Consider the following 6,386-nt stretch of genomic DNA (forward strand, 5'->3'; position numbering starts at 1 on the left):
TAAAAAAAAAAAAAAAAAAAAAAGCTTGAACAATTTGGGTAACAAAATAGATCTCAGATTCTACCTAAAGTATAAAATACATATTCATGAACTCATACTGTCATAAATAATTACATGAATAACTGGAGAGAAGAGACAAGTCTCTCGAGCGGAAGTATTTCAAATAATTGACAGAGACACCGGCCCTGGAGGAGGCGGAAAGCATTTCCGCCTGGAGTGACCTCGTCTTTCCAGGAGCGGAGACGCCTGGAGCCAGACCTCTCAGCGTGACACGGACAGCAATCAGTTAGGTGGATGCCGTGTGTCCTCCACGCGGTGTGGTCAGAGCTGCGCGTTCCCTGTCACCTCCTCCCCGTAATCACAAGCGCTGTCCAATCTGAGAAGGACGCTTGTCCAGGAATCAGTTTGGTAGCTTTCGGCCCTGAGCAGAGATCGGGGTCAGCAGGGGACAAGAGTCCTGAGATACGGAAGAAACCGTGGATAGGAGCAGAGAGATCAGGCAGGGCGACAAGGCCTGAAGATGTAAGGGTGCCTGGTTTAAGTGTGCATGTATGAGTGCAAGGTCAGGGAGGTGAGGGCCAGCGGAAGAAGGGAAGGCGGTAAGTACCGGAGCAGCTAGGACCGAGTTCAGCACAGCGAGTGCAGGACCCGGTGCGCGAGGTCGGGACTCGGTTGAAGACTGTGGATAATGGGCGAGCAGAGTGAAATTCGGGCCCTGGCCAAGGTGGGAGGACTTGTGTGAGAATCGGGGCCATGCAGCGACCCACAAGCAAATGGTAACTCCGGGCAGGGTACGGGAAAAGCAGAGATGATGGTGGGAAGATGCCCAAGGTGGCTGGGAAGTGTTCAGTAATCCTGCTGGGTCAGAATGCGAGGTCTGTGCGTGGAAGATGGCGAGCTGTGCGCTGGGGAAGGGAACGGAGAGGGACGTTGTGTCAGGTTCCTGTGGGAACAGGACTATCAACCTGTGCTGCCCGTAAATGCCTCAGCTGAGCCCAGCTTCCAGTCAGAGGGCAGGAGATAAGGATGGGAATCAAGGAAGTAGATAAAAAAAATTAGGGCTGAAGGCTGGGTGTGGGGGCAGGCACTTGTAATCTCAGTACTCTGGGAGGCTGAGGCAGGAGACCTGCAAGTTTGAGTCCAGCATGAGTAATTTATTCTATTCTGTTTCGAAGGTTGAGGATGGAGACAGAGTCTCACTGTTCAGGCTGGCCTTGAACTCACTATGTAGGACAGCCTTGCCTTGAACTCCTGCCTCAGCCTTCCAAGTGCTGGGATCACAGGCATGCACCTTCACGTCCAGCTAGTCTGGGCAATTTAAAGACTTGGTGAAACATTTTCTCAAAATAAAGAAGGGTTGCCGGGCATGGTGGAGCACACCTGTAATCGCAGCACTCGGAAGGCTGAGGCAGGAAGATCACTGTGCGTTTGAGGCCAGCCTTGGCTACATAGTGAGGTTCAGGTCAGTCTAAACTACATAGTGGGACCCTATCTCAAAAATTCTTAAAAACATTAAAAAAAAGAAGGGTTAACACACAATGCCCCTAATTTGTTGTAAAGAGAAGAAAATGGGGGTGGATGAACTGACTTTGGAGTCCATTGTAACATGCTCTTTACCTCTACGTGTGTTGGGGCGTTATCATAATATGTTTAAAAAGATGACAGTGGAAAAATGATTTGGGTTGCTGGCTAAATTAGAAAAGTTTATTCCACCTGGACACAGTTGTGTACTTCTATACTCCCAGTACTCTGGTAGGCTGAGGCAGGAGCATACCAAGTTCAAGCTTAGCCTGGATAATTTAGTGACTAGTGAGACCCTGTCTCAAAATATGAAATCTTGAAAAGGGACCGGAGATGCAGCTCCTAGTTCAACCCCTAGCACCTGTTTGACCTGTAGTCTCAGGGTAGGGAAGAGGCTGGAGGTGACCAGCTGTGCAGGGTGGGTGGTGGAGGTGGGTGGGCCACCCCTTGTCCAAGGCCAAGCCAGGGTGGCCTCTGACCCAGGATCTGGAGTTGAGAAAGGAGAGCTGACCGTTTTCTCATCTATGTTCAATGGTGGGGAGAGCCCAGGCTCGCTGCCTCTCTCTCTCTCTCTCTCTTTTTTTTTTTCTGGCATTGCCTGGTGCTCCCACGCAAGAAGACAGACAGATAGAAGAAACAGAAGCCCCTCCCTTCTTGTGTGTGTGGGCAGCTCCCCTAGGGTGGGGTGTGAGAAGCAGTGATTATGGGTAAAGTTTGTGATGTTTGCTTTTCCCCAGATCAAACCTCCCAGCTCCCCTCTGTTAACATGAACCGTGGAGAGCCGCTCTGTATTTAATTTTCCCTGGGTGGTCCTGGGCTGACATGGTGCCCTTTTGACTTAATATAGGAACTTGGGAACCCGATCCTCTGTCCCATCTGCTTCGAGGTCGGCCGCCTCCTGCTGCTGGCTGGGCAGCACTGGGTGGATTCTGTGTGTTTTGAAACCTCATCTAAAGTTCGGAGAACAAGAGAGCTGTACATTCAGCCTGAGCATTCGGAGTGAAAAGCATGCGTCCCGGCCGCTTTGGTGCACAGTTGGTGTGAGCTCCTGAGAAAGTGCGGGCCTGCGACCTGCCCCCATTTCCTAAAGTCTCCCTGTCAGGCCATCCTGCTGCTTGCCAGGGGTATGTGCTGCTCAGGTGACTGTGCCCTGCCTGGCCTTGGCCCTTGGAGGATTCTCTTTTCTTTCCTCTTCTTTGGTACTGGGAATTGAACCCAGGGCCTTTGTACTGGCTGGGCTTGACCTTGTGATCCTCCTGCCTCAGCCTCCCAGAGTGCTGAGATTACAGGCTTGTGTCATCATCTCTTAACCCCAAACTATCCCCACAAAAGAAATGCAAACAACTGTGTCTTGCAAACTTTGCGGTCATTTGCAACATCATGTCATCTCTTTTCACTTCCTTGGAGTCTGAAGTCTGTTCCTATTGAAAAACTCTAAAAAGGCTGGATCCAAACCATGAGACTCAGCAGCATGTTTGCAGAATTACTGTGATGCGGATATCTTGAATTCATTACAGCCTTGGTTTTCTAGGGTAGATTTAAAATGTATGCATGAAAGTGCATATAAGCTTCATGATTCAAGCCTGAACTCCTGAAACAAACAAACAAAAAAAACCCCACTATGATTCATTTTGTCCATGGGGAAGAAAAGAAGGGGAGGAAATTAAAATTGTTCCCTGGCTTCCCGGATCCTCAGTGGTAGCAGCTGGTGTCCCTGGGTTCTAGGGGTCTGGGGACCTCCCCAGCCCGGCCTGCTCCCCTCCCGAGGTTGGCGGTCAAGTCTAAAAGGCTCCTTCTCTTCTCGAGAGAAATCAGCTTACAGGAAACCGCCTGGTCGCTCCCAGCCAAATCGCTCGCATTTTCGCCTGTGTGGATGTATGTAATTGCACCTCTCTGGCCGGGACCGTCGCTCACCTGTGCGCGGTACCCACCAGCCTCCCCGAGCCGCCCTGGGTTGGTCCAGAGATGAGAGCGCTCCGCGGGAAGGTGAAATTCCAGGAGGGGAACGCAGTCTGGAAAAGCCCCCTTCCAACAGTCGATTTTCAGGCGAGGCGGAACTCCTGAATGTGTGGTCAGATGGGATGCAGGCCAATCCCAGGTGTCCCCACCCCCTTAAAGTCCTTAAAGTCACTTGTGCTCACTAAATTATCTGGATGAAGTAACTAATAAACCATGGCTGGATGGATAAAATAAATCAATATATGTAAAACACGGAGAACAGCAGTCAGCACATAGTGCGAAGTACTTTTGTTTCAAAGTTTGATTTCTAAAACAATGTGACCTACTCCCTATCTCTCTATCAATCAGTCGGTCGATTGATCCATCCGTCCGTCCATCCATCCATCCATCCATCCATCCATCCAGAGACATTGGATTAGAACCTTAGCCCTGCTCTTTTGTATCTCTTCAATTTAAGGGAAGTTAGGCAGTCTTTCTTTGCCTCATTTTCTTCATCTGTACAACAGTAATAGTGATTGTCGTATTATTTTGTGGATTACATGAATGAAAATTCTCAGACGGTTTGGGAGTATAGTGGTAGAGTTCATGCTTAGCACCTCCAAAGCCCTGGGTTTGATCTCCAGTACCAGGAGAAAACCTCCTAGAACAAAGTCACCATACAATGAGCTCTCTGTAAGTATTAGCTCTTATACGTAGGTCTAGAATGCTGTTCAGCAGGGTTTTAATAGTAGTGTTCTGTTACTAGGCTGGGGATTTAGCTCAGTGGTGCCACTACCTGCCTCACAAGTACAAGGTCCCGAGTGAAAAAAAAAAAAAAAAAAAAAAAAAAAAAAAAAGAGCAGTGTTCTTGAGGGGATTAGTGTCTACTTCATTTTATGTTGGATAAGTTTTAGTTCTTCTGAGCATGCATGCATTTTCTTGGCCTTTCTCATCTTTATGTGTCTAGCTCCAAGCCTGATAATAGCTGCTCAATAAAAATCGAGCTCAGCTGTTAAGATTTTGGTGGTGACCAGCAACTCTTTCAAATTTGCTGGTGATTGTCTCAACGTCTCTGCAGCTATTTAGTGAGTTTCTGAAACAAAGTTAGTGAAGTAAGATGAAATACACAAAGCCCAGTAAATACCAGTCAATATGAAGGTAGCTCTCATAAACTGTATCTCTTCCGAGACTCCTCAAGGGTCTTGGAACAGTTCTGGACCTGCCCTGGCCCCTGGTCCCCTCTGTAAACCTGCACTGTGTGGTGCAGAGAACAAACTGCTAGTTAGTCTCGCGCATATGTGGCCCCTGTAGTGGGCCCCTTGGGTATGGTGAGTGAACGGGATTTTACCAAAGTTAGACCTCTGAATAAGCCGTGGAACTGTCCGTCAAGAAAGACATAAACATCAGAGGGCAGGTTACAAGAAGGTATACGCAGCCTGATTCCACGAGAGCGCAGAGTCCCATACCTAAATCTCTTAAGTGCAAGCATATGGACGGTGTTTTAAAATGTAATGACCAGGCATGGCAGTGCATTCGGGATGCCGAGGCAGGAGGATACCTATAAATTAGAGGCCAACCTGAACTACAAAATGAGACACCAACACCAAAGCAAAACAAAACAACCCAAGTATATATATTTATTTGTAGTATTTATCTCTGGTAATGGGGTTTGAGGTGATATTTCTCTCTTCATATTTTTCTGTACAGAAAAAGGCAAAAAAGAAATATGTATTTGGAAAAAAAAATACAGTTTACCAAGGAAGCTGTTTTGTTCCAAAGCAGAAACGTTAATTATAAGGGTATCAATCTGATGACTAGTTGGGTTTTCAGATTTAGCAAATAAAAAAAGAGACACCTAGTGAAATTTGAAGTGAGCTAAGAAGCAGTGATACGCTTGTCTCCGCGTTGTGTTTAGGATTCACCTCTTCATTTCTTTTTCTTCAAAGAATATAAAGAAGTAGGAGGAACGCAGAGGCCATCCTCTTAGTGAAATTAATAGGACACACGTGTGAATACTGAGTAGTTTCTCTGGTGTGATAATCTAAAAGTGTACATAAGGATCGCAATGTATGATTGATAATGTGTAACAGGAAGGAAAGGTCTAAAGGAGTAGGGAAAGTGGGAAGGGTAGGGGAAAGGAAAGAAGGGAAATTAAAAATAAGAATAAAGGTAAAAAAATGGAAACAAAGTCTTTGCAAACAGGGAAGGGAGGAGGGGGTGAAGGGAGGCCAGGAGAATGGGGAAAAAATGAGAACCAAGACCTGTCACGTAGAGGTACAAGATCCCAGTGATGAATGTAACTGTACTGTGTACCTAAAATGCACCCGAAAAAAAAAAAAAAGAAGGTAAAAGAAGTATAATGGTGGAAGATGGGGATTTAGGTCAACGCTCAGCCGCCTGCCTCGCAAACACAAGGTCCTGAGTCTGACCTCTACTACAAAAGAAAAGTGTAATGTAGAAGTATAGTTTGTATATTTCTATCAGTATTTATTTTCCCCTCCATTCTTTTCTGTACAAGTAAGTGTGGTTTAAAATGTCTAAATATCTTCTTTTAAAGCAAAACATTAATTGGTACTTTTTTTGCTTTGTTCTGTTCTTTTGAGACAGGGTCTCACTATGTAGTTGAGACTGACCTGGAACTCACCATGTAGCTCGGGCTGGTCTCGAACTCACAGTGATCCTCCTGCCTCAGCCTCCCGAGTGCTGGGATTACAGGTGTGCTTCCACACGCCGGGCTTAATTGGTACATTTTAGATGTACATAATGATAACATTCATCCTAGGGAATTTGTACTGTTTCATGGTAAATATTACCCTGTATCTGTGAAATTTTCACTCATTTACCAAGTTTCCATGGAATCTCTACTGCGGGTCAGGCATGGTGCTGAGCAGTAAGAATACATTCAAGGGAAGGAACACTCCTTTGTT

The sequence above is a fragment of the Fukomys damarensis genome, unplaced genomic scaffold, assembly GCF_012274545.1.
Source record: "Fukomys damarensis isolate Sample0158 unplaced genomic scaffold, DMR_v1.0_HiC HiC_scaffold_14, whole genome shotgun sequence".
NCBI lineage: Eukaryota > Metazoa > Chordata > Mammalia > Rodentia > Bathyergidae > Fukomys > Fukomys damarensis.